Raw genomic sequence first — 11103 nt, forward strand, 5'->3', positions numbered from 1 at the left:
CGGCTGGAAGAAAATCCCTCCATGCGCATGTCTCCTTCTGCTGCAGTCAGCTGTCCGGCACTCGATCCAACATCCAACAATCAACTTAGCCTATAAATCTGTGAGCCGCGCATCACGTTGCATACAGTACAACTTATTTAATCAAAAGAAAAGAGGTATGCTTAATAACAAATTTACTTACCTAGGAAAAAAGGTTGGGACAAGTACATTGATGGTCCCTTGTTTCTGGATGACTTAGAAAAAATATTCAAAACCAGGAAAAAATTATATAGATGTAAAAAACGAAAAATTAAAAAGTTAAAAAAAATTCAACAAAAATAAGAAACAATCAAAAAAATTCTATAACGGAAAATAAAAAATTTTCAAAAAAATTCATAAATATTGAACACATTGAAAAATGTACTATCCAAGTTTCATGCAGTATAATAATGTATGATATCAATTGGAGGCCAAGTTTTTATTGATAATTTGGAATATTTACCGAACAAATCGGAAACTTTGATTGAGAAATTGACGTTTTATGCATAAGAGCCACTAATCATTCATAATAATTATTTTCGAGAAAAAAGAATTTCGTGAAAAAAAAATGAGTGTTGAGAATCCTCGTCGGGCTCAGAACGTTTCATCGAAATTACTAAAAAATTAATGGAAATAAAAAATCGTAGAATCTTTCTTTCGAATAATAAGAACGATGTCAACCCATTTTTTTAAACCAGAACATATAAAAATCGTTAAAAATTCACATGAAAGTCATTCGTTACTTCAAGAAGGTACAGACTTTGAAAAATCGATTCCCCTCCGACTTTCAGGATCCCCCGGTATTATTTACAACACTCAACTTCGATTGGATCGGTACAAATTATGTTCAAATACGTCTTAAACGTACTTGTCCGGCCCATCACTTTTTATTCAAATTGCTCATTCGAAAAAATAAAAAACGAAGTTAATCCATGTGTTAATATAAAGGAACAGTAATTCCCGAGAAAATAATTTTCCTTCGAATTACAGGAATCGCTCTTGTCGAAATGAAATGACAATCCAAGACGAAGTTGATTAATCTATTTATATTATATGGAGTCATAATTCACAACAAAATCATTTTTCTCCAAATTCCAGGAACCGAGCGTGTCGTACTCGACTCGTGATATTTATCAAAATGTGTACGTAACTATCGAAAAAAAACATTGCATGGCTGAGTAGGTTCGAAAATTTCTTGTAATGCGACTTATTATTTATCATTTTCATTGGTTTCTACCGAATGATATGTTCTCGCTGAAGGAAATGAGAAGTGGAAATTGCTATTATTGCAATACGAACTCGAGAACAATCAAGTTCAAATTACTTGGAGGTATTATTTTTATTTCTATCTATTTTATTATATTTGCGATCATAGAAGAGCCCTGATTTTTTTTCGAATGAGCAATTTGAATAAAAAGTGATGGGCCGGACAAGTACGTTTAAGACGTATTTGAACATAATTTGTACCGATCCAATCGAAGTTGAATGTTGTAAATAATACCGGGGGATCCTGAAAGTCGGAGGGGAATCGATTTTTCAAAGTCTGTACCTTCTTGAAGTAACGAATGACTTTCGTGTGAATTTTTAACGATTTTTATATGTTCTGGTTAAAAAAAATGGGTTGACATCGTTCTTATTATTCGAAAGAAAGATTCTACGATTTTTTATTTCCATTAATTTTTTAGTAATTTCGATGAAACGTTCTGAGCCCGACGAGGATTCTCAACACTCATTTTTTTTTTCACGAAATTCTTTTTTCTCGAAAATAATTATTATGAATGATTAGTGGCTCTTATGCATAAAACGTCAATTTCTCAATCAAAGTTTCCGATTTGTTCGGTAAATATTCCAAATTATCAATAAAAACTTGGCCTCCAATTGATATCATACATTTTTATACTGCATGAAACTTGGATAGTACATTTTTCAATGTGTTCAATATTTATGAATTTTTTTGAAAATTTTTTATTTTCCGTTATAGAATTTTTTTGATTGTTTCTTATTTTTGTTGAATTTTTTTGAACTTTTTAATTTTTCGTTTTTTACATCTATAGAATTTTTTCCTGGTTTTGAATATTAGTTATATATAAGAACTTTACTTTAAATCGAATTCATACATCTCGCACTGTTTTCTCCGAAATTTTATTATTTAGATCGCTGTTGCTACTCGTTTGCTCATACCATCAAAAACTGACAGATATGGCTGTACAATATATTGGGTGGTACAGATTAGGATGGTTCAAAAAAATCGACTATTTTTATTTCTTCAAAGCCCGAGGTCCAATTATTGCAGTGAGGTGAAAAATGATGCCTGACAAAATTTGAGCTCTTAAAAAAATTTTTTAGAGGTCGCTCATCGCGATTTTCTATTTTTCATTTAAATAACACGGGGAAGATGTTACTAGTTGCTTTTGAATTTCATTCCTCGGCAACGGATGAGTGTACGACACGCCCAAGGTGGTTTTTTGTAGGGATTTGAACGCTCTATAAAAAAAGTCTCTTATCGTTTTACGCTAAACCTACTCCTACAAAAGTTATTCAACGTCAAAATTGGCTTTGAAGAAAATTTCGACATTTTTTCACTTTTCCGGCGAAACTATCGACCTTGTCACAAAACGCTGTGGAAACTTTTTCGGAAATCATGTGATTTAGTATAATAGCGTGTTCTTAGATTATTACAAAATTTAATAATTTATAATAATATTACATTACGAGGTTATTCTTAGAGGAAAACTGCAATTTCCGTTGAGTGAATCGTTATATTATCAAAAAAAGTTCGAAGTTTCATTGACTCATTAAGTAATGCTTATTGTTGGTGAAAATTCCAAAATGCATCGGATTGTTCCACCTTCCATTTATAATTTCTTTTGGGGCATTCATTTTTTATTTTAGGAATGCAATATAAATACAGATTCAAAGTTATTCGAATTAAAAATTGGAAAAATTGAGTGGAAATGATGTTTGGAATAATGGTTCATAGCCCTTACTGTAGAGCTATCCAATATTCCAAACATTATTTCCACTCAATTATATTAGACGTTTCAATTTATACTTTCAAATAACATTAAATCTGAATTTATATTGCATTCTTCAGAAAAAAAAATTAATGCCCCAAATAAATTATAAATGGACGGTGGAAAAATCCGATGCATTTTGGAATTTTCACTAAAAATAAGCATTACCTAATGACTCAATGAAACTTGGCACTTTTTTTGTTAATATAACGATTCACTCAACGGAAATTGCAGTTTTCCTCTAAGAATAACCTCGTAATGTAATATTATTATAAATTATTCAATTTTGTAATAATCTAAGAACATGCTATTATACTAAATCACATGATTTCCGAAAAAGTTTCCACAGCGTTTTGTGACAAGGTCGATAGTTTCGCCGGAAAAGTGAAAAAATGTCGAAATATTCTTCAAAGCCAATTTTGACGTTGAGTAACTTTTGTAGAAGTAGGTTTAGCGTAAAACGATAAGAGACTTTTTTTATAGAGCGTTCAAATCCCTACAAAAAACCACCTTGGGCGTGTCGTACACTCATCCGTTGCCGAGGAATAAAATTCAAAAGCAACTAGTAACGTCTTCCCCGTGTTATTTAAATGAAAAATAGAAAATCGCGATGAGCGACCTCTAAAAAATTTTTTTAAGGGCTCAAATTTTGTCAGGCATCATTTTTCACCTCACTGCAATAATTGGACCCCGGGCTTTGAAGAAATAAAAATAGTCGATTTTTTTGAACCACCTTAATCTAGATATGTATTGTACATTCATAGAGTCATGCTTTGAAACGATGATTAGGCTCGAAAGTAGGTTATTTTTCGGTTGTATTTTCGAAGAATAATATTTGAGAAACTCGGAGAGTTTCGATCACACCATTGACATTTTTCACATCGAAGTTACTAGGACGTCCAGTTTTCGTAATATTATGACACCACACTATCATTTAAAATAAATAAATAATAAAATAATAGATATGATATGCACTTCACTAGACGACGAACTATTATTTTAATTCATACCGAGTTTCATTCATTTTCGTTATGTTGAAACTGCGTTTGTTTATTAACCCTTCGAGTACACACCTCAGCCCAGTTCCGGGAAGTACACACGGGGTCCAGCGACCCCCATCGATTTTTAAACGCTCACTGTGAGGAGACTATTAATTCAATTTAGATTTAACAAAAACCAAAATACAGTTTAAACTGTCTAGAATGCGATAGGATCGAATCAAAAGCGTATAACGAAGCTCAAGGTTGTCAAAATTGCACGGAAATGGGTGAAGTCGTGAAAAATGCACTTTCATACCAAAAAAATCATAACTCCGTTAGTTTTTTGAATAATTGGGTAAAATTTTGGTAATTATGCAGTTTGATTACTTTTCCGAAAATCAACGAAAGAAATTTTTTTTTAGCATGGACGGCTTCGATTAGTTACCATTGATGATATTTCGTCGGGGGAGGCTAACATTTTCCATAAAAACCATGTGTTTGAGGTTTTGAAGTTATTGGAAAAATATGATGAAATATGGTATATTTGAATATTTTTGAGTTCACAACACGACAGAGCGCGCGGGCGCGCGCGCACACACACACACACACACACACACACACACCAAAGGTATTCTAAACCCGCCCAGCAATACCACACAAGCATCAAAAATGCTCTGAATACACCCACCGATTTCGCATAAACATCGCATATGTGTATCCGGAACAACTTTTGATGTGTGTGCGAAATCGTCGTATTGGTTCAGAACACTTTCGATGTGTGTGTGGAATCGTTGGGTGGGTTTAGAACACTTTCGATGTGTGGGTGTGGTTTCGCTGGGCGGGTTTAGAGCAACTTTGGTGTGTGTGTGTGTGTGTGTGTGTGTGTGTGTGTGTGTCCACCTGTCCTAATGTGAACTCCTAAATAGCCTGATATACGCCAAATCCCCGCATTTTTCCAACAACTTCAAAACTCCATAACTCATGGTTTTTATGGAAAATGTTAGCCTCCCCGGACGAAATATCACTTACTATAGTCCAATCGATAACTTCGAGAAGAAGAAAAAAAAATTCCATTGATTTTCGGAAAAGTAGCCAAACTGCATAATTACCAAAATTTTCAGGAAAGTCCCGGTACATATATAGTAGTTACATAAAAAAATGATGCAATATTGAGTGTTTCAAAAGAGATATTTATTTGCAAGTACGAACATGAGGTATTTTGAAGTGGAAAAATATTCTTTGGTTTATTGACATACATATATACACGTACAAAAACATGTTTTTCTTAATGTCAACGAATGCATATGCATTTCTATTTTCAATTCAACATTTATTCCATACCCCCACATTCGAGGCATAGTGGTATTCTGTGCTCATCGCATATGGACCTGTAACAGGAGGGGCACATTTGTCTCGTTTTTCGGTCTCTCTTCCGTGGGCATAATCTACAGCGAATTTTTTTATCTAATGGTCTTATTCCTTCTGATCGTGTCATTTGGTGGTCGCTTCCAAGAATTCCACCAATTGCAGATTTTATATTGAGACGCAATGATGGAGCTTCCAATCGCTCTTTCAGATATGGTCGAACAAGATGTTGAATGATTTCATCCAAAGATTCACATGCCGACATAATCTCGTGGTCGTTCCCACGGTTTATGACACTGCATTTGTGTAAAATGCGAGCATTTACCATGGCTTGATCTAGCATCCCGAAAAAAAACGGAGTGGCCATCTCCGCATCCCTCTTGCTGTCGTATACGAATGACATAATTGGTCGAAAGTATCTGTTCCACCTTTAGTTATATTATAATGCAGCACGATATCAGGCTTCCCATCAGTTATGTTAGTTGTTCGTAAATGTGAGGACGCCAGCAAGACGACCTTATATTTTTTCGGAGAAAAAGATAGTAGCGTCAAATCCGATGTGAACGCAAACTTTGCGGACGGTGGTTTTTTGTCGGCAACTAAAAATTCAACTGGGACTTCTCTTTTATTTTTTCGCATGGTACCGGTGATTTCCATACTGTACGGTGGTTCCAACATATTTGTCAACAGTGGTATGGATGTGAACCAATTATCGCACGTGACTGATCGTCTCGTTTGATGAATTGGTTTTGTGACTTCTCGAAAAAAATCCTCGGTTGTTTTAGTCGGACCGTTTCCAATCTTCCCAAGGTAAGGAATCCCATAGATCTGTCGAATCAAACATTTTATTGTTACTATTATCGGATAATACAAATAAATTCGCTATAACTTGATAATTCAAAAAGAATAAAAACTCACCAGATATGAGGTTCGGGCATCATTTAGCGTGATTATTTTCATCCCATATCTGTCTGGTTTGGATTTTATAAACATTCGGAATCGACATTTTCCCCGGAAGCTCAGTAATTGTTCGTCGACAGTGCAATATTTACTCGGCTTGTAGTAACGACTACAATTGCCAATAAATAAGTCCCAAAGTTTGCGTATCGGAGCTAATCTATCCATCGGTTCTCGAGATGATTTGACATCGAAACGCAGACATTTTGCGATGAAAGTGAATCGTGCTCTAGACATAACGCAGCGAAAGAACGTTGTACCGTTTATCTTGTTCCATAAATGCTCAGTGGCTACATTATTGGATTTCCACTGCCCGGAATAATACAGAAGCTCAATGAATGCCGAAATTTCAATTACATCTGTGTGGTGATGATATGTTTGTAACTGTTGACTGTTGGAAATCATCGTGAGGCAAACTTCTTCAATTTTGGCATTCGTACAGTCTACGATTATTTTGAACATTTCATCGTTGAAAAGAAGTTTCCAGAGCTCTTCAATTTTATGTTTATGGAAAGCTTCACGCTGAGGCGCAGGTATGATAACCTCAGCAGCAGCATTTCGATCTGATAAATGTTAATAATTCAATATTTACAATCTCTGACGCTTCTCTCTCTCTCTCTCTTATAAAAGTCTAACAGCGAACTAGACAATTTACTGAAGATACCTAAATACTTTGGAAAGATATTTTTCATACGTGAATGCCGAGATCCCCATTTTGTATGCCACTTGAATCCATTTTTCCCCCTCAAAATGGCCGTTGGTCGACCTCGAGCACGTGATTGTAGAATGCACCCATTGTTTGTCGAATTTTCTTGTTCGTCGTCATCGATTTCGGAGTTTGTCGATTCCTCATAGTCACTGTTATGTGATTCCTCCGATTGAATATCTTCCTCGGACTCCGAGGAATTATCACCAAAGTTTTCTATTTCCTCACAACGATCGGCGTATGAGGGACCGTGGTTTTGCCGAAGATTATACACCATCTGCACACATATTTCGGAGTAATAAAATCGAAGCAGAAAAAATCGGAGGAAATAAATTAGAATAAAAAAAAATCCGAGGAAAAAACCAGAATAAAAAAAAATCGGAGCGAAAAATAAGTTGAAACAAAAAAATTTCAAGTATTTTTATGATTGTACTTACCTCATATACAATCGATCCTAGTCGAAAATCGAAAAAAAAATCGCACTTTTCACAAAAAAACTTACCCGAAATACACACAAGGGGTCCAGTGGCCCCCGGCAAAAAAACTTTGTTGAATATTCCACTGCCAAATACAACCTAATGCTTTGGGTCTTATTTCTTTGTTTCAAACTTGAAGGTGACCGTTTGGCCTATAACTGAGAGTGGGGGGAACTCAGACTGTAGAGTCTAACTGTTTCATGCGCGGCTCGGAAGTTGGCGCTGGGGGCCACTGGACCCCGAGTGTACTTGAAGGGTTAATTATATACCGCACTTCGTTATGTCCGAAATAACGTTTGTTATAAATATATAAATATAAACTTTCGTAGAGTCTGAACGTAGTCGGTCAGCTAGAGTGCTAAACGTTAGGCCCGCTACACACGGTCAATAATATTGCGCAATATAGGTGATTGCACAATATTATTGAACGTGTAGATGTAGTATTGAAATATTGCGCAATTGCAATCATTGAATAGAAGTATGAGCGATCTTAAATTTATGGCCCGCTACACACCATACAAACTTATTGTACAATATTCTTGTGCACCATTATATTATTGACTGTGTGTAGCGGGCCTTATAGAGTTTGAACGTGGTCGGTGAGCTGGATTGAGCCGAGATCGGAGAGCCAATCAGAATGCATTGAGACACAACTCTACTACCACTAACCTACGTCGAAGGCGTATACGTATACGTCAAATCTGTGATGTGTTAGTAACTTTTGCATAATCTTGAGCCCGTGCAAAGTTTTTTCTCAGCAAATACGCCACCGAGCACGCTGATTTTGGACTCATTCGACAGAGAACTTCTTAATTAGCTAAAAGTTCAATTTTCAAAGCCGTATATAACTCATGAGCTTCGCAATTAAAGAAAATCACATGTCAATTTTACCCTCACCACCGCGAATCACCGGGACAATGTACTTGTCCCGAGACTCTACCGAGTCTCTTGATTTAGTTGTATTCATGGTATTTGGGAACTTTATTTATTATTTAGTATGGTAGCATGCGTCATTCTGCTAGATAAAAAAAAAGGCGAATGTTGATTGAAACAAATTTTGTATTTTTCAGCATTGTTCTTTCCATATAACGGCCAATGTTGTTCCGGGGCTTGTTTGCTAGCCATCACCGTGATGAATCCTCTACCTAAAGTAAGTTCGAAACCCAACTACTATTGTTTTTATATATATAAATATCGTTGCCAGGACTGCGATATTCCTATACTTCTCTCCAAAGCGAGAAAACATGAATGTTTTTTCAAGATTAGTAATGCTAATTGACTCAATCTTGTCAATAATCATTACTAATAAACCTATATGTTGAAAGAATTTTCAAAAAAATTTGCTTTTTTGTTTTAGACAATTCTGGAACCATACACGATAATCTACCAAACAGTTCTTTCGTGTTAGACAGCACTGGCTCTTATTCTTGGAGCATGCTGAAAGGAATTGAACAACGTGGGTCTGGACCAATGAAACATTGAATAATGAAAAGAGGTTGGTGATTTTTGCTACATTTTGTTTGGTATATATATTCAGACATAAAAGTGCGGCAGGGCTGATGCTTTTCCTTCCAATACTTGGGCTTTGGCGTTTCGTTGGTGTAGGTTGAAGAACTAAGAATTGCGAATTGTGCGGGGAACAAAATTAGAGAATCACTGGAATTATTGGAGAGTTTTTTTAGATCATTTCATTTGAGTTTGTCAAGGTAAACTTCAGCGTCATGACATGACAATGATTTATACTTCCTTAAAATATTTCCAAATAAAAAACTTTTTTTTAAACACATATATATAACTGATATAGTTTTTAATGTAAAAAAAGTCGATATGAAAAAATGTGTGCAGTTACACTAACCTGTTGGCTACTTCATCGTAAATTTCCTTCAGAGTGTTAGTCCGAGTCCTCGTAGCCATGAATAATTCTTCCCGGAACAATGCTTTTTCATAAGCAAATGGGTCGGTTTGACACAATTGGTTGTGGCCCTCCGTAATTTTGAAAGAATTCTTTGTATTATTATAAATCATTCTTCCAGGGCAGCCTTTTGGGTGCGATTTACATCGAAGATAGCTGTGATTAGATGAAATTTTATTCACGATCAGTCATTCATAATTCTAGAGAAATTATCGAAAAACACGTGATTGAAAAAAAATTATCTTTAATGAAGATATTTTTGCAGCTTGCTGAAAATTATTTTATAGTTAATGGTTATTAAGTTATCGAAATTACAATATCTCTTCGCCTTTTCTATTTTTATATGTCCGCGAGAGATGATAAGAGTGTCCCTCAATGATCGTCTGAGTCGTTTTATACGGATTTCTGACAGTTTTGGGTTCGGTTTGTGGGATATCGTTCATCGTCGTGTTTTCTTTTTTCAATATTTTTTTAAACGAACTATTTTCACTATTGATTTGAACAACTATTGATTAAACGAACTATTTTCACTATTGATTTGAACACACTTTTTTCGATATGAAATGTTACAACAGCCTCGGAAGGAAAAGAAACATGAGAACAAAGGGGTGCACACGTTTTCGTAAACAGATTTCGTAAACAACAAAGTAGCGCGAACGACAATGACCTCAACGCCCTTCCGAAGTCTTTCGATTGTTTTATGATGAATGCTAAAAAACTATTTCAGTCGTTGTTTTGAATCCATAGATTTGTTTTAAGTATTTCCTCTTTTTTCAAATTTTTTAATAAACTGTGACAATTTTTACAAAAATCAGAAAATTTACTTGTTTTTCGGTATGAAGATTTCACATTTAATTTTACTGATCATTAATTAAATTGAATATTAATGAAATTAAATGAATTAAAACGATGATAAATCAAAATAAAATTGAATAATTCGAGAGAGCGCTAAGGGTGTATTGGCGCTACATCGTTTTTCAAATCTTCACTCGTGTGCCTCCCGTTGTTTTTTGGACTAATCCCACCTGCTGATCCTGATGATTTAGTTTCTTTTTTATTCAGGAAATTGATCCCAGTTATTAGTGAGAACTGGTTGACAACTTGAATCAGTGTTGAATATTTTATTTTACGAATGCAGAATTTTTTTTTAGAAGTAAAATAGAATCATGCATGATTAAAAATACAACTTTGTATTATGAAATTAAATTACATTTTAATCAATTGGGACAACTTATTTTCATTTTTACAGCGGTACTGAAGCAGTTCGTGCAATTGGCTTATCTTAACTTCCTCACGCTGTACAAGGAACCAACCTTCATTGTAAGCAATGATGCCGTGGTGAATATCCGCTTTGGGACAGTAGATTGTTGAATTACGGAGATTACGACGTGCTATGATTTTTTACTCTTGAATTTGCAATGGTACATTGAAGAATACTGATTCGACGGATTCAGGTAGTTATTTTCATGCATATTAAGCTTTTTTTTAAATTTATATAATAATTGAAGAACGCAAAATGAAAAAGAGAATTGGTGGAAAGTTACTAAAGGACCGAATAAAATACATTTACAGATTCGGTGGAGTCCCATAACTTATTTTAATTGTTATTCACAGCGCCCAATGCATCCGTCCAATAGTCATCCTGGTAATGAAGAGATTATAAACCGAGTCAATA

The 11103-nt window shown here is 34.9% G+C and overlaps 1 long non-coding RNA gene across 1 annotated transcript; it reads left to right on the forward strand.

The window, feature by feature from the left end:
* Window positions 1-74: 74 nt before the first annotated feature.
* On the forward strand, window positions 75-10876 carry LOC122413730 (uncharacterized). The gene is made up of 4 exons (XR_006261610.1): window positions 75-155; window positions 8587-8666; window positions 8874-9011; window positions 10678-10876. It is a non-coding gene; the product is annotated as an uncharacterized lncRNA (long non-coding RNA).
* The last annotated feature ends 227 nt before the right edge of the window (window positions 10877-11103 follow it).

This window comes from Venturia canescens, chromosome 7 (genome assembly GCF_019457755.1).
Source record: "Venturia canescens isolate UGA chromosome 7, ASM1945775v1, whole genome shotgun sequence".
Lineage (NCBI taxonomy): Eukaryota > Metazoa > Arthropoda > Insecta > Hymenoptera > Ichneumonidae > Venturia > Venturia canescens.